Source organism: Leptidea sinapis, chromosome 1 (genome assembly GCF_905404315.1).
Source record: "Leptidea sinapis chromosome 1, ilLepSina1.1, whole genome shotgun sequence".
In the NCBI taxonomy this organism is placed as follows: Eukaryota; Metazoa; Arthropoda; class Insecta; order Lepidoptera; family Pieridae; genus Leptidea; species Leptidea sinapis.
In genome coordinates, this window is record NC_066265.1 from 21,819,398 (window position 1) to 21,838,715 (window position 19,318).

The window sequence follows — 19,318 nt, forward strand, 5'->3', positions numbered from 1 at the left end:
TGTTCTACTGTAACCTCTTTTATAAATCAAGTCCCCTTCAATCAAATTTATTTATTTTGCCTACATGTTAACATTCGGTCTATGAAAAAACATTTCCCTAAACTGTTACTATTAATAAACTCATGTAAAATTCCTATCGATGTTATTGTATTGACCGAGGTGGGTATTTCCTCGAGTATGAGTAATTTATATAACATTGATGGCTATAAAATGCACACAGTACTTCGTACTAAGCAACGAGGCGGTGGAATAATAATTTATGTAAAAAGTTATCTTAAATTCACTCAACTAACAACCATAACAACGACAAGTTCTAAGATGTCATTCGGTAATTTAGTTACAGCGGATAAAATCGTGACACTGTTTTACAGACCACGCACAAACGAAAACAGTTTTGTTTATGAACTTTCACAGGTTATAGATAGATACACGAACACTTACACAATTATTCTCGGCGATGCTAATATAGACCTAAAATTCCATAAGAAATATGTAACATCGACAAGCTCTCCGAGCGCGGATTCAATGTAGGTATAACTAGAACTATACAAGAATTCAAAAGAGAATAAATAAAATTACAAAATCGTGTATTGACCACTTGTTTGCGAAGTTAAGTTTTTAGAGACTGAGCGTTTGGCGATTAAATAAAACGACTGCTTGACTTTGAGGAATATGTGGAAGATATGATTCACCTTCGCACGACACGCCACAAGTTACGATATCATTCCCACCATCTGGATGTGTGGCGGTCCTCCACAGTGCGGTTTTCAAGGAGCTTTCTTCCTCGTACCACGAAGCTCTGGAATTAGCCTCCTTGTGCGGTGTTTCCGGGACGATACGACATGGGTACCTTCAAGAAAAGCGCGTACACCTTCCTTAAAGGCCGGCAACGCTCTTGTGATTCCTCTGGTGTTGCAGGAGAGTGTGGGCGGCGGTGATCACTTAACACCAGGTGCCCGTACGCTCGTTTGTCCTCCTATTCCATAAAAAAAAAATGATTTATTAGAAAAATTACATAATATATATACAAAATCCTTAAAACTAGTTACCCAATTACAATTGTTACTTAAAATATATTTACAAGTTCAGAAAATACACACCAATACTAAATCTTACATTTTAACCAATAGTAAAACGTTTCATTCAATAAGAATTGAGAATAATATTATGTGTTCTATCTCGCTCTAAAACTAATGCTATCGCAGTTTGTGTAAACTCGCGTCGAACCTCGATCATACGATGTCAATGAGCATTCAGTACCTACGCTGTCGCTCATTGATTAAAATGGCATGAATAGCGATCGACCCCCGAGTCCCGACGCTTCACTCGTCAGTCGAGTCCGCTCGGCCTTGCTGTGCGGTTGTGTAACGTGGAGCATATGACTGATCACGTGAGTATATCTGCAGCCGTTGAGAGAACGTGACGATGCTCGTACATTGATGAGCTGATTACTGGTGATCTGTATGATTCTATGAGTTGATATACAGCATTATGAAATGGTTCTTATCAGAGCTAATATTACGTTATATAAAATAAAATGTCATTTTCAGAACGAATCTTTCGGCATACGCTTATTACAGTTATTATGCACGATTACTATTTCTACGATCTATAATGCTACGTTACAAGTTAGATATTAGACATTTGTATTAATTGATATTATTGGTTGTAGGTACAGCTACAGGAGTCCCCTTCAAGTGAAACGCACCGGCAACTTGATGTGTCGGCCTGTACTTGACATTTTGATAGGCTGGGACGTCAAGTTGTTCGTAGGGTCTGGTAACATGGTATTTTGGGTATTGGTGGTATGTTTTTCAGGTATGGTATCGGTAAGATTTTTGGTAACTTGTACAGGTAAAGGTCATGAATATAGTGTATTGTTTTCTTCAGTTTCATTTAATAAATAGGTTTTAAACGGTCGATCGATATGTTTGTTTGTCGACCTGGTAACTGAATGGTATAAACTTTACCGCTTCGTTTGATAACACGGTACGGTCCTTCATATGGTGTTTGTAATGGTGGTTTTACTGAATCTATTCTAATAAACACATGACTGCATGTATGTAAGTCTTGATGAACAAATATGTGTTTGTTATTACGATGTGAAGTAGGTGACTGTGGTTTATTAGCTGCGATATGGGTACGTAATTTATCAACGTAGGTATGATCCAATGAGGTAGATGATGTTTGTGTGTTTATGTCGAAGAAATCACTTGGTAGACGAAGGTTATAGCCGTATGTTAGTTCGGCGGCGCTAACGCCTGTGTCCGATCGTAGACCTGCGCGCAGGCCTAATAATACGGTTGGTAGTTCATTGACCCATGCACAGGTGTTCGTTAACCTTGAACGAAGGCCTGTCTTCAAGCAACGATGAAAGCGTTCTACCTTTCCGTTACTCTTTGGGTTATAGCTAGTACTTCGTATCCGTTTAACTCCCATAGTTTTCATGAGGTTGGTAAACAGAGAGCTTTCGAATTGTCGACCTTGATCGCTTGTTAGTGTCGCTGGGCATCCAAATCTTGAGATCCAGTGATTGTATATGTTATTGTCGCTAGAGATTGCCTCAGGCCAACCAGTATGTCTGTCGATCATTATTATCAGATAACGATGTCCTTGAGCAGAGGTAGGTAGAGGTCCAACAATATCTATGTGTATATGCTGAAAACGATCGCTTGCGTCAAAACATTGAATTTTGCTGACTGTGTGGCGTTGTATTATACTTTTCTGACAATTTATACAAGTTTTACTCCACTTCCCGATGTCGATATTCATTGATGGCCAAAAGAATTTTTGAGATATTAATTTACGTGATGTTCGTATTCCTGGGTGAGTAATATTATGTACACTATTAAAAATTTGTTTGCGGAATTATGTAGGTATGTAAGGACGTACATGACTTGTTGATGTTTCGTAATATAATTCTAGGTTCGGGTTAGGTACATTTATTTTCTTGAAGGTTAAGTTTGCTTGTTGAATGAGTTGTGTTATGCTGCTGTCTCGCTCTTGTGCGTTTGCCATCTCACTGTAGTCGATCGTAGGTGATACGGTTATTGTTTCTATGCGACTAAATGCGTCGGCAATAATATTGTTTTTTCCACTGATGTGTCGAATATCGGTTGTGAATTCACTGATGAATAATAATTGGCGCGTTCGGCGTGGGTTTCGTTTGCAGTATGTGTTTTATTCATAGCGAATGTGAGGGGTTTGTGGTCTGTGAATATAATTAATTCACGTCCTTCAAACATCTTACGGAAATATTTCACTGACTTATAGACGGCTGAGAGTTCTCTGTCATACGCTGAGTATTTCTTCTCCGCCTCTGAGAATTTCTTTGAGAAGTAACCGAGTGGTTGCCTATTATTTTCGATGTATTGTTGTAGGACGGCACCTACTGCATTGTCAGACGCAAGTAGTAGGGATTCGCCGGTTCTGGCTCACAGTAGTGGGGATTCGCCGGTTCTGCCTCCCCGGTTCTGGCTCACTTGTTCGTGATGCCTACTAAAAAAAAAAAAAAAAAGTTTGGTGTCAAACTGGGGGTTTTGATGTATTTCCGAGCGATTGCCCTGATCCGTTTTTCGATATCTCTTATAGTTACAAAGTTAGCTTTTTAAGTTAAACAGATCCATACTCATTACTAATCATTGGTAATTAACCTAATTATTGGTGAGCGACTCAATGTCGATTCTTTGAAAGTGATAGATGTAATTAGTAAATTACCTCTCACATTCGTTACAACGATTAAAACGACAGTTTTGTGCTGTGTTTATTATTAAGTTAACAGATGATATAAATAAAGTATATAATAAAACATCGTTGCAGATTATATCATTTTAAAAATATTTGATGAAATCATTCAAACTCGTCTTATTAAATTAAAGTATAGATACATTAAACAGTACTCGCAACACATGCTGCGGTAAATAAATTCTTTACTCTTGTAGTATTGTGGATATACATTCTGCAATTGCTTTGTAAAAACCTCAGCTGGAATCCCTGACTTGGATGATCATATGAATTGAAGTATTGTCCAATACCCTGCTCACCAATGTGTATTGCAACCTAGTGAGAGTCTGGCTTATTTTCACTATCTACATTGTTGACAATATAACAGGGTGTTACAACGTATATCGACAATCGGTTTGCTGCGTAAACATTATTTTGAATACTGAGATCAATTTTCTTCAAATAATTCTGTATCTCGATTGTATTCATATTACCGTAGAATAATGTATTTAAAAGTTATTGGATTACAGCAAAACAAAACAAAACATCATTTTAAGTACATATTTAATTTCAATATTATAATGCAATATAGTAGTAAGTTTAACTAAAACTATTACACACCCTTACAAACGATCAAACATAAACATAACTGCGGTAATCTACTGAAATATGATTTTTACCAATTTTATTGTACAACTTGAGTTAAGTGATAAAGCTCTTTGTCATTTTCTTAATGTAACAAATTTTGAGATAAATAAAATACACTTTAGTTTCTGTGATTATTTCCTTTCGCGAATATATCAATAATTCGACCATCAGATTTCCTCATCGGGTCATTAATTATTTTTAGTATTAGTTTAAGATTTTTCTTTCGCCAAACATATTTTAGAGATCAGGTAGTTATATCTTGAAACTAATTGACATGGTTGAGATTGTATAAAGGTTGCAATTCATCAAAGCATCAGGTGATTTAGATACAATTTGTGTCACTGACATCATTCAAAAATATTATAAAATTATTTACCGAAAACTGATTTTCCACACCCACACACAGTGCACCCTCTACTACAAAAAGGTTTCATATAATATAATGAGACAATTTATTGTTAAACTACCATTTATTGATTATATTTAAATAGGACTATTTATAAGTAAAACAATATACAGTACCTACATCATAACTTACTCCACAAGTTATCTATCTAAATAAAAGATGTATCTACTCACATTCTTTTCAAAAAAAAATTCAAACTTAAAACTTATATAACATTTATTTTATTTTATGATGACTCCAAGCTAAGGTATCAATATAATTTGCTTAATATACCGTTTGGTATGACAAAGTAGATTTATTTATTCGTTGAGTGAAAATATTATGCTTTATTGACTTAAGTCTATGCATTGAACAATATTCATTCTTATTTTTAAATAGGCATTATTCATTTTCATATACTTACTTAGTAGCACTTATAAAATTTGGAGTTGCAATTTCCCGCAACATCTTCCACATGTATTTAGATCTAAGTCCTAGGAATTCATTAAATATGTTAACTTTGTTCCATCTTTAAAATAGCCTAACTTCTTATTATTGAGTTTTAGATAACAAAATATTTGTTCTGCATTGTCAGATGTTTCGAAACGCAAATGTAAATCATTTTTATAACTCTTTAAAAATTTATATATTAAAGTATAAGTATCAGTGTACAATAATTTTAATATATTTTGAAACTTATTTAACATATAGTTATAGTAAAAGTCATCGTATTAGAGTTTTAGAAATATCCAATATACCTGCAATATACCAAATAAATATGTTTATTGAGGAACAATTTAGTTTTTTGTAATAGAACTGCAACCAAATTTTCATTTTAAAATAGATAAACTTTGGAATTCTATCTTGGCAATGAAATCATACAGTGCAATTTTACATTTACTCTTTTTTCAATATTTTCCGTTGTTATTTATATATTTGAGGTATTCATTAATTTATAAAAATCTTTTCGAAATCAGATGTAGGTAGCTTGTTTATGCATGTTTGTATTTAAATCTATGTAATTTTGTAGCCATGCGCTTTGTTTGAATTTTAAAATAATATGATTTTTTTATAATGAGACGATTTATTGTTAAACTACCATTTATTGATTATATTTAAATATAAAAAATTATAAATAAAACAATATACAGTACCTACATCATAACTTACTCCACAAGTTATATATCTAATCCATTCTTTTCAAAAAAATAATTTAACCTTAAAAGTTATATAATTTTTATCTTATTTTATGATGACTCCAAGCTAAGGTATCAATATAATTTGCTTAGATATACAGTTTGGTATGACAAACTAGATTTATTTATTCGTTGAGTGAAAATATTATGCTTTATTGACTTAAATCTAAGCATTGAACAATATTCATTCTTATTTTCAAATAGGTATATCTTATAATTTTCCATTTTCATATACTTACTTAGTAACACTTTTATGAAATTTGAATGCGTATATTCCCACAACATCTAATACATACGTTTAGATCTAAGTCCTAGGAATTCATTAAATATTTTAACTTTGTTTTCATCTTTATAATTATCGTACCGTACTTCTTTTTATTGACTTTTGGGTAGCAAACATTTTTTTCTGCAGTCAGAGGTTTTGAAACGCAAATGTAAATCAGGTTTTATATCTGTGTAAAATTTTATATATTAAACTATCAGTATCAGTGTATAATAATTTTAATTTATTTCGAAACTTATTTAACTAGTGAAAGTCATCGCATTAGAGTTTTAGAAATTTTCAATAAGTATATAAAATCCCAACTAAATATGTTTATTGAAGAACAATTTAGTTTTTCGTAATAGAACTGCAACCAAATTTTCATTTTAAAATAGATAAACTATGGAATTCTATCTTGGCAATTAAATCATACAGTGCAATTTTACATTTACTCTTTTTTCAATATTTTCCATTGTTCTTTATACATTGAGTTATTTATTAATTTATAAAAATCTTTTCGAAATCAGATGTAGGTAGCTTGTTAATGCATGTTTGTATTTAAATCTATGTAATATTTTAACCATGAGCTTTGTTTGAATTTTAAAATTCTATGAATATTTTGTTTTTTCTGTGTGTGTGTGTGTGTGTGTGTGTGAGACATTGCTTTAAATTTCTGAAGTAAATAACATATGTATTTTATTACGAAGGTTTGGAACAAATTTATGCTTTTTGTATCATCAATAATTACATTTTTTATTCTCGGGGCATAAGGATAGGTCAGAATGTAAATCATGCAGTTCAATTGAATATTCTTGGTCTACTTCCAAAATAAAACCAAATTCAAAATCATCCGGAACATCAAAATTTGTACGGACATCTACCCATTCAAAACCTTCTGTAGGAAGGAATGGAGATACAGCCCATCCATAACGGTTATTAGCATCAAAATAAGTTATAAACGACGTTTTTCTTTGTCCTGTTCTTATTTGCCAGAAATATTCACAAGTAAAGTCGTTACAAATTTAAGAGTAGGCACATGTTTCGTCTTGAGAGACATGCAAATATTTCAGTGGTTTCGTTTTATAATATGGTAACCTATACTTATTTGTTTAAATTCGCTTTTTCATAACGATTCCTACATTAAGATATACAGTCTCAAATACCCGATCCAATAAAAGCTATTTGTTAAAAGCCCTAAAGTAATTCTAATTTAATTTTTGTGGATTTTAACAAAGCACCCCAACTTAACCCAGGTGTATAATAATTTGCTGGATCTAGACCATATTATGTCTGTAAACATAGAGCTCGGAAATTTTCAAATACATATTTTGTTTAAAGTGAAACATTGATTTTAAGATATAAATCTGAATTATCTAACTTATAATCTTCATCGGAAATATGTGTGTCGGTAAATGTATTGTAAAATCTATCACGATCATGGAGTGCTGAAAGTTTTAAGCAATCTTGTGGTGTTATAAATTCATATCGATAAATTATTTTTTTCTAAGACGTAAAAAAATATTATTATTTGGAAAATTTAGTCTTAAATTTTGAAATTGTTCTTCCTTCAAATATTTGACAAGTTTGTCTAAACTGAATGAAAAAAATTTAATCGAATCAACATGTCAGTTGAATTTTACGGTTATTTAATTTTATAGTTTTTGTGAATGCCTTGTATTTTTCTTACGTTTGTGGAATAATATCAATTACTTTTTCAATAGAATTTAATGCATGAACAACGGAAAAGATATTATTCAAATTATCTTACAAGTAACATCTGTAAAAATAACGTAATGCAATTATATATTTTTTACTTACTGATTTACATTTGCGTTTCAAAACCTCTGACTGCAGAAAAAAATGTTTGCTACCCAAAAGTCAATAAAAAGAAGTACGGTACGATAATTATAAAGATGAAAACAAAGTTAACATATTTAATGAATTCCTAGGACTTAGATCTAAACGTATGTATTAGATGTTGTGGGAATATACGCATTCAAATTTCATAAAAGTGTTACTAAGTAAGTATATGAAAATGGAAAATTATAAGATATACCTATTTGAAAATAAGAATGAATATTGTTCAATGCTTAGATTTAAGTCAATAAAGCATAATATTTTCACTCAACGAATAAATAAATCTAGTTTGTCATACCAAACTGTATATCTAAGCAAATTATATTGATACCTTAGCTTGGAGTCATCATAAAATAAGATAAAAATTATATAACTTTTAAGGTTAAATTATTTTTTTGAAAAGAATGGATTAGATATATAACTTGTGGAGTAAGTTATGATGTAGGTACTGTATATTGTTTTATTTATAATTTTTTATATTTAAATATAATCAATAAATGGTAGTTTAACAATAAATCGTCTCATTATAAAAAAATCATATTATTTTAAAATTCAAACAAAGCGCATGGCTACAAAATTACATAGATTTAAATACAAACATGCATAAACAAGCTACCTACATCTGATTTCGAAAAGATTTTTATAAATTAATGAATACCTCAAATATATAAATAACAACGGAAAATATTGAAAAAAGAGTAAATGTAAAATTGCACTGTATGATTTCATTGCCAAGATAGAATTCCAAAGTTTATCTATTTTAAAATGAAAATTTGGTTGCAGTTCTATTACAAAAAACTAAATTGTTCCTCAATAAACATATTTATTTGGTATATTGCAGGTATATTGGATATTTCTAAAACTCTAATACGATGACTTTTACTATAACTATATGTTAAATAAGTTTCAAAATATATTAAAATTATTGTACACTGATACTTATACTTTAATATATAAATTTTTAAAGAGTTATAAAAATGATTTACATTTGCGTTTCGAAACATCTGACAATGCAGAACAAATATTTTGTTATCTAAAACTCAATAATAAGAAGTTAGGCTATTTTAAAGATGGAACAAAGTTAACATATTTAATGAATTCCTAGGACTTAGATCTAAATACATGTGGAAGATGTTGCGGGAAATTGCAACTCCAAATTTTATAAGTGCTACTAAGTAAGTATATGAAAATGAATAATGCCTATTTAAAAATAAGAATGAATATTGTTCAATGCATAGACTTAAGTCAATAAAGCATAATATTTTCACTCAACGAATAAATAAATCTACTTTGTCATACCAAACGGTATATTAAGCAAATTATATTGATACCTTAGCTTGGAGTCATCATAAAATAAAATAAATGTTATATAAGTTTTAAGTTTGAATTTTTTTTTGAAAAGAATGTGAGTAGATACATCTTTTATTTAGATAGATAACTTGTGGAGTAAGTTATGATGTAGGTACTGTATATTGTTTTACTTATAAATAGTCCTATTTAAATATAATCAATAAATGGTAGTTTAACAATAAATTGTCTCATTATATTATATGAAACCTTTTTGTAGTAGAGGGTGCACTGTGTGTGGGTGTGGAAAATCAGTTTTCGGTAAATAATTTTATAATATTTTTGAATGATGTCAGTGACACAAATTGTATCTAAATCACCTGATGCTTTGATGAATTGCAACCTTTATACAATCTCAACCATGTCAATTAGTTTCAAGATATAACTACCTGATCTCTAAAATATGTTTGGCGAAAGAAAAATCTTAAACTAATACTAAAAATAATTAATGACCCGATGAGGAAATCTGATGGTCGAATTATTGATATATTCGCGAAAGGAAATAATCACAGAAACTAAAGTGTATTTTATTTATCTCAAAATTTGTTACATTAAGAAAATGACAAAGAGCTTTATCACTTAACTCAAGTTGTACAATAAAATTGGTAAAAATCATATTTCAGTAGATTACCGCAGTTATGTTTATGTTTGATCGTTTGTAAGGGTGTGTAATAGTTTTAGTTAAACTTACTACTATATTGCATTATAATATTGAAATTAAATATGTACTTAAAATGATGTTTTGTTTTGTTTTGCTGTAATCCAATAACTTTTAAATACATTATTCTACGGTAATATGAATACAATCGAGATACAGAATTATTTGAAGAAAATTGATCTCAGTATTCAAAATAATGTTTACGCAGCAAACCGATTGTCGATATACGTTGTAACACCCTGTTATATTGTCAACAATGTAGATAGTGAAAATAAGCCAGACTCTCACTAGGTTGCAATACACATTGGTGAGCAGGGTATTGGACAATACTTCAATTCATATGATCATCCAAGTCAGGGATTCCAGCTGAGGTTTTTACAAAGCAATTGCAGAATGTATATCCACAATACTACAAGAGTAAAGAATTTATTTACCGCAGCATGTGTTGCGAGTACTGTTTAATGTATCTATACTTTAATTTAATAAGACGAGTTTGAATGATTTCATCAAATATTTTTAAAATGATATAATCTGCAACGATGTTTTATTATATACTTTATTTATATCATCTGTTAACTTAATAATAAACACAGCACAAAACTGTCGTTTTAATCGTTGTAACGAATGTGAGAGGTAATTTACTAATTACATCTATCACTTTCAAAGAATCGACATTGAGTCGCTCACCAATAATTAGGTTAATTACCAATGATTAGTAATGAGTATGGATCTGTTTAACTTAAAAAGCTAACTTTGTAACTATAAGAGATATCGAAAAACGGATCAGGGCAATCGCTCGGAAATACATCAAAACCCCCAGTTTGACACCAAACTTTTTTTTTTTTTTTTTAGTAGGCATCACGAACAAGTGAGCCAGAACCGGGGAGGCAGAACCGGCGAATCCCCACTACTGTGAGCCAGAACCGGCGAATCCCTACTACTGACGCATCGCAGAATATTGCGATAGGGGCATCATGTGATGGGTGAGCGAGTAAGGTAGGTTTGGATATACTATTCTTGCACTATTCGAATGATTGTGATGCTTCGTCGGTCCATTCAATTATTGTTTTATCACGTTTCTTGACATGGTGTAGGTAAGCGTTTAGCGAAGCTTGTATTGATGCAGCATTCGGTATGTGGTCACGATAGAAATTTAACATGCCTAGAAATCGTCTTAAACCTTCTATAGTTTTCGGTTTTGAATATTCGGTAATGGCTTTAATCTTCTCTTCTGGTGGCTGTATAACGTTTTTTGATACGATGTATCCAAGAAATTTGACTTCCGTTTGGCCTAAGTTACACTTCGCGGGGTTGATTGTGATACCGTTTTCTTCCAATCTTCTAAGAACTGTTCTTAGGTGATCGCGATGCTCAGTCTCGTTTGCTGAGGCTATGAGCAAATCGTCGATGAATGGGAAAACGTAGTCTAATCCACGGAGCACTTCGTGAATAAATCGCTGAAATGTTTGTCCCGCATTCTTCAGACCAGGAAACATGTGAGGAAATTCGAATAAACCCATTGGTGTGATGATAGCTGTCTTCTCTATGTCCTGTTCCCTGTTCTTCAATTGTTGGTAAGCGCGGTTTAGGTCAATTGTGGAGAATATTGTTTTGCCAGACAGATGTTGGGTGAAGTCCTTGACTCTCGGCACTGGATAACGATCGGGTTTGTTTATGCTTTTCAATCGTCTATAATCACCGCATACCCGTATATATTCTTCTTAGGTACTATATGGAGTGGTGAAGACCATGGACTTTTACTCGGTCTGCAGAGTCCTTGTTGCATCATGTTTTCGAATTCTTTCTTCACTATTTTATAACGATGAGGTGGAATGGGACGAGCGCGGCAATGTAATGGAGGTCCTTGTGTTTCAATAGAATGTTCCACGTTAATTTTTGGCGATAATTGCATCGATGTTAATCTCGTGGTACCGGGGAATTCGGCGAGTATCGCGTGGTACGGGGCCTGTATATCGATACTTCGTATTGTGGGTGAGGTCGTTGACAATATTGGCGCGTTGACTTTAAGATTTGTGACGGCATCAATTAATCTTCGATTTTTAAGTCTACGATAAGTTGATGGTGGTTGAGAAAATCGGCACCTAATATTGGTTTCGTGACGTCAGCTACAATAAACTTCCACTTGTATGATCGACGGAGGTTGAGATCGAGTTCTAATGTTTTCTCACCATAAGTTGAAATTGTTGTGTTGTTTGCAGCGTACAATTTAAATGGTAGAGGCGTTGCTTTCAGGCCTAGTTTTCTTGGTAGGACGGATATATTAGCACCGGTATCTACTAAGAATGACATCTTTGTTTTCTTGTCCGTGACAAAAAGGCGGTATGAAGTGTGAAGGACGCCGGGTTCCGTTGCAGCTAACGTCCGTTCTAGTTTCCCGATGGCTCTTTCTTGAAGCTGCAGGGCGTAGTACAACGTCGTGCTTCACTACCAAATCGGCGATGGTAATTTATTTATTTATTAAGGAAACAAACAGATACATCACTATAGTACAAATAAAGTTAAATAAATATACAAATTACAATATTGGATATATCCTAGAACAGTTTCACTGAGAACACAAAAGAATACAATTTTACATACATGACAACAGAACGATAGGATAGGTAAACAATAGAATATTTAGGCGAATACACAGTATTATATAAATAAAGACACAGACAGGGATATAATAATGAATAAAGATACAAGGTTTAAGGTAAGGACAGTAATTGTTGTTTTAACTTAGTCTTAAATGCAGCAGTAGAGGAGTGCGAAAACAGGTCGACATTAATGTGAGAATCCAATGATGAACACATTCTGTGAAGAGGCGCGCGAAACCCAATATTAATAATAGCAGTAAAGTGTTGGTGAGCTATTGAGTGTGCGGGAACGGTGTTGTGACGAAGTTCTATTGCGAGATGACGAGCGAAATCGGTGCCGATGATAGTGTTGAGATGGCCTTGACTTGAGTTCGGCGACTTCTAGTGATAGTTTTCGTATCTCGTTAATAAGGAATTGTGTGTGATATACCTGATTTGACGTCGATGTTTCTGGACCTGATGCTGGTGGCTGGCTGGAGACGGCTGGTGGCTGGCTGGAGACGGCTGGTGGCTGGCTGGAGACGGCTGCTACCTCCTGGATTTGCTCCATCATCATGTCAGCAAGCAACGCTAGTTCCTCCAGCGTGGACTTCGCGCTGAATGACTCGCTGACGGCGAGCACGGAGCGGACGTGGGCTGGCAGCAGCTTACTCCACATCATGCGGAGGGTGGAGTCGGTAACCTTGTCCCTTGCAAGGTTACGCATGCGTCGCAGTAGCTGTGAAGGCTTCTGGTCTCCAAGCTCCATCTCGGCGAGTAGCTTCTGGAACTTGCGGCTGTCGGATTCTTCATACACCGATATGAGACGTTCCTTGATTGCTGAATATTGTTTGTCTCTCGGTATGTTAAATAGGATGTCGGAGATTTGTTCGATGTCAGTCTTTTCTAATTGCACGAGCACCATCTGTGTCAGCTGGGCTTGACTCCTCTTGAGATCATCGGTGGCGGCTTCAAAGCTGTGATACCAGAATCGCGGATTTTCCTGCCAAAATGGTGGTATGCGCATCGACAGTGAAATGGTGGAGATTTCAGTCGCGGTGGGCGCTGGGAGTGGCTGAGCCTGGTTTGTGTCTTCCATTACTTCGTCGGGTTGATATTCCTCGAGCACAAGTTACGATATCATCCCCACCATCTGGATGTGTGGCGGTCCTCCACAGTGCGGTTTTCAAGGAGCTTTCTTCCTCGTACCACGAAGCTGTGGAATTAGCTTCCTTGTGCGGTGTTTCCGGGACGATACGACATGGGTACCTTCAAGAAAAGCGCGTACACCTTCCTTAAAGGCCGGCAACGCTCTTGTGATTCCTCTGGTGTTGCAGGAGACTGTGGGCGGCGGTGATCACTTAACACCAGGTGACCCGTACGCTCGTTTGTTCTCCTATTCCATAAAAAAAAAAATGATTTATTAGAAAAGTTACATAATATATATACAAAATCCTTAAAACTAGTTACCCAATTACAATTGTTACTTAAAAAATATTTACAAGTTCAGAAAATACACACCAATACTAAAGCTTACATTTTAACCAATAGTAAAACGTTTCATTCAATAAGAATTGAGAATAATATTATGTGTTCTATCTCGCTCTAAAACTAATGCTATCGCAGTTTGTGTAAACTCGCGTCGATCATACGATGTCAATGAGCATTCAGCACCTACGCTGTCGCTCATTTATTAAAATTGCATGAATAGCGATCGACCCCCGAGTCCCGACGCTTCACTCGTCAGTCGAGTCCGCTCGGTTGTGTAACGCGGAGCATATGACTGATCACGTGAGTATATCTGCGGCCGTCGAGAGAACGTGACGATGCTCGTACATTGATGAGATGATTACTGGTGATCTGTATGATTCTATGAGTTGATATACAGCATTATGAATTGGTTCTTATCAGAGCTAATATTACGTTATATAAAATAAAATGTTCTTTTCAGAACGAATCTTTCGGCATACGCTTATTACAATTATTATGCACGATAACTATTTCTACGATCTATAATGCTACGTTACAAGTTAGATATTAGACATTTGTATTAATTGATATTATTGGTTGTAGGTACAGCTACAACTTCATTGAGTCCGTGCACGACCGTAGTCGATACAGTTCTGGCGGATCACCGCGTCATTCTATTGGCATGTGAAGCTACAAATAATATACAGTTGTAAAATCCAGTACTATGACAGTAAAATTGTAAAAAAGTAACTAAATAATATTGATTGGTTGCATACGACAAATATTTCATGTCCTGAAAAAATTTATGAATTCATAAAATCTAAATATACTTTAGCTTATAACAAATCCTTAAAACTTAAATCACAAGTTATCAATAAACTAACGAAACAACCCTGGGTTAAGGAATTTATGCTAAAAATGGCTGATAGAAGATAGGTAAGAATGTCTTCGACTAGAGTATAATCAGATTAGGGATAAAATTCATAAGACCCTTGAAAGAAGTAGGAATAGATATTATTAGAATGAAATAAATATGAAAAATCCTCGGAAACTTTGGCAGATGGTTTAAAATATTTGCGGCAGGGTTAGTAAGTCGATAGATGAAATAGAGTCTAAAGCTTTTGACTACAGTCAACAGTCTCACAAAGTTATTGCAAACAAAATTGCACGAGAATTCCGAAATGCTGTTAAGGCTATCATACCTTCTTGCCCGATTAAACTTTAAGATCCAGATGAATATAAAAAAGAGGTTAACGTCTCTCTTCGCTTTAAAAATACAACACCCTTAAGAATCGAGAAGTTAATTTTCAGGTTAAATAGTAGGAAGGCTGAAGGTGGTGGTAAAAATAAGAGATGTCAAATGCATCGCAAAGAAAATATCTTCACCTATAGCGCATTTAATAAATGCCAGCTTTGCAGTCGGGAAGTACCCGAGAGAATTCAGACAAAGTTTCGCGAGACCAGTGCATAAGAAAGGGAAAAAGAACGATGTTTCTAACTATCGACCTATTTCCCTCCTAACATCTATAGATAAAATTGTTGAGAAGTACCTCAGTGATCAGATTCAATCGTTTTATTATGACCATGATATTATAAGTAAAAACCAGTATGGTTTTCAACCACTCAAAAGAAGTTCGTTGTTGCTCTCCAAGTTCAGTGATGAAATCAACAGCCACTTAGGTAATCGTAAATACGTCTTCGAGCCTTTTATTGACTTATCGCGCGCATTTGATACTCTAAATCATGAATACTTGATTTAGAAACTTGGAAACTCTGGAATCAGAAGCCCGACCCTAAATTGGTGTGAGGATTATATCAAAAATAGGTAATTTTTTCTTAAAATAGAAGATGCCAAGAGTGATGTCCTATCAGTCATTGAGGGAACAGCACAGGGATCAGTGCTCGGCGCAATACACTATATCGCGTATGTCAATGATATAACTAAATAATATACTGCAGCATTGTACATCATATCAATACGCTGATGACACTTGTCTAGTAATGGCTGATAGAAACATTGAACGAGCACTTGAGAACCTTCAGTTTGACTTTGACCGCTTTAACAAATGTTGCCAGGACAATAGGCTTGTCCTCAATTCCGATAAAACAAAATTGATGCATATTCGATCACCATATCTTAAAACTAATTATGCCACAAACAAGAAGCTTAAGACGCATTGCCATATGTGTTTTCATCAAAAGCTACAAATATGTAGCTGTCCCACTATTGAAACTGTTGAAAATCATACGTAGTTAATTGGGTTTAATTATCGATTGTTCTTTTAACTGGCTCTCTCATATCAATAGTGTATGTGACAAACTCAAAGCATATTTAGTAGTAAATAGTCTCCCCAGTAGTAAAAGAACAACATAAAGCGAATGAATATAACGATCTCTTCAGGCACTGTAAAATCTTACCAATACACACAAAGGAGGATGGCGAGAATGGACCCACATAATTTAAAAATTACGGAAGCATCGTACGAGTACAAGTTTATATTAATTATAAACTTAAGTTTATATGATGTTTATACAAAAAGTATTGAGGCGCTAAGATATGGGAGTCAAAAGACATAAATTATTATAATTTATTAAAAAATAAGTCATCTTGCACTAACGGAACGTTTTACGCAACTGACATCTACATTTTTTTGACATGACAGTCCTTATCATTATTTATATGGATGTTCCGACACTCAAAGAGAATTTGAACACTACGTCCGACACCATCAAACTATCTATGGGTACCCACTCAAATCAGTAATTCAGCCGTAATTCAAAATCAGATTCAATAAGATTATTATCGTTTTTTGATGATAAAATCAATAGGCAAGTATCTTTTTAAGATTCGATACCTGCTTGAAAAAATAATGAATTGTGAATCCTCAATGATTAGCTGCTGGCCAACCTTCCTCATATAATATATAATATTATCTTTTAACAGACAGTAATTAGGCATAGAAATAAGATACAAATTATTGATTGAACAATAGATATTGAGTAATAATTTTAGGTTATATTTTACTTTTAGGTATATCTTTTTTCTCCCACTTTATTAGACTTACTTACGATTAGCTTTTTTGTTAGTTTTGTTACGTTCTACAATTATCAATTAGTTTCCATGATGTAAGCCATTTCTTTCAGTGGGTCCCAAAATACATGCGCGAAAATGCATCCTCCTTTAATTATTGCCTTCTTAAGGAACAATTTTTCAATCATGAAATTCAAAGTAAAATTTGCCACAAAATAACCACTAGGAAAATCATATATAATCACTTAAAAAACATTAAAGTCCAATAACATTTATGGTTCGCGCACAACACAAAATTCCTCGGTTATTAAATGATATTAATCCATATTTAAAAATTAGCATCACAGCTTAGGCTGAGATAGAACAGGACAAAGCTATTGATCTTGTATCTCTATCGTGGAACCTATTTATTTATTTGGCGCAATGTCAAACATTGGGGCAAATAAACAAAGATATGTCATGTCATCGAGCTTGCGATAATATTAATGTGATTTTATTGTTTTGAAACATATTTGGTATGAGACAAGGATGTCTTTCAACTTATAAAAGTTAAGGCCAGGGATGGCTGTGGTATGTCTGGTTGCCTAAGCCGTAGTGAACGTAAAAATCCAGGAGTTAGCTTCCACACATAAGTATTGCTTTTTACCTTATCATCATCAGCCGGAAGACGTCCACTGCTGGACAAAGGCCTCCCCCAAAGATTTCCACGACGATCTGTCCTGTACTGCCCACATCCAACGTATTCCGGCGATCTTGACCAGATTGTCGGTCCATCTTGTGGAGGACCTACCAACACTGCGTCTTCCCGTACGTGGTCGCCATTACTTTTACTTTACTGCCCCAACGGCCATCTGCCCGTCGAACTATGCGCCCTGCCTTCAGTTTCGCAATCATTTGGACTATGTCGGTAACTTTGTTTCTCCTACGAATTTCCTTATTTCTGATTCGATCTCGCAGGGAAACTCCGAGCATTGCCCTCTGAGCGACCATGAGCTTTCTCATAAGGCCCATACTTAACGACCACGTCTGCGTACCGTAAGTCATCACTGGCAACACACACTGGTTGAAAACCTTCGTCTTCAGACACTGTGGTATTTGGAACGAGAAGATTTTACCGAGCTTCCCGAACGCTGCCCATCTGAGTTGGATTCGACGGGTGACCTCTTTCGCGAAATTAGACCTGCCTAACTGGATTGTTTGTCCGAGGTAGACGTACTCGTCGACAATTTCGAGAGTACAGTTCCCAATTGTTATGGAAGTAGGTGCGACATGGACATTAGACATGATCTTCGTCTTGTCCAAGTTCATTTTGAGACCTACTCATTGGGAAGCTGTATTGAGACCATCGAGCATAATATGGTTTAAGTTTTCCATGGTCTCTGCCATGATTACGATATCGTCTGAGAATCGAAGGTGATATATTTGCCGTTGATGTTGATGCCCAGTCCATTCCAGTCCAGAAGCTTGAAGACATCTTCCAAGGCAGCGGTGAACAGCTTGGGCGATATGACATCGCCTTGTCTGCCTCCCCGCTGCAGTCGGATTGGCTTCGAGATCTAATCTTGGAGACGGACTGACATGGTGGCGTTTCTATACAAACACTTCAACGCTTCGATATATCGGTAATCAATATGGCACCTCTGGAGAGACTGAAGCACCGCCCAGGTCTCGATTGAATCAAAGACTTTCTCATAGTCCACAAACGCCAAGCATAGTGGCTGGTTATACTCCTCTGTCTTCTGTATAACCTGCCGCAGCGTGTGTATGTGGTCTATGGTGCTAATGCCTTTTCGGAATCTGGCTTGTTCGAGAGGCTGGAAATTCGTGAGAGACGATTCGTGATAACCCAAGAAAACAGCTTATATGCATGGCTCAGAAGTGATATGTGCCTATAGTTCTTCAAAGGCATTTTATCGCCCTATTTGTAGAAAAGCACCACTATACTTCTGTGCCATGCTTACGGCGTTTTGCCCTCGAGGATCACGGAAATGAATAGTTTCTGGAGGGTCTTAAGTACAGGGGGACCACCAGCTCTCAGAAGCTCAGCTGTAATTCCATCCTCACCCGGCGCTTTGACGTTTTTTAAGCTGTTTTAGGGCCATACTAATCTCGTACAGGCTGACGTCTGGGATATCTTCGGTATAGTGTCGGGTTAATTTGCC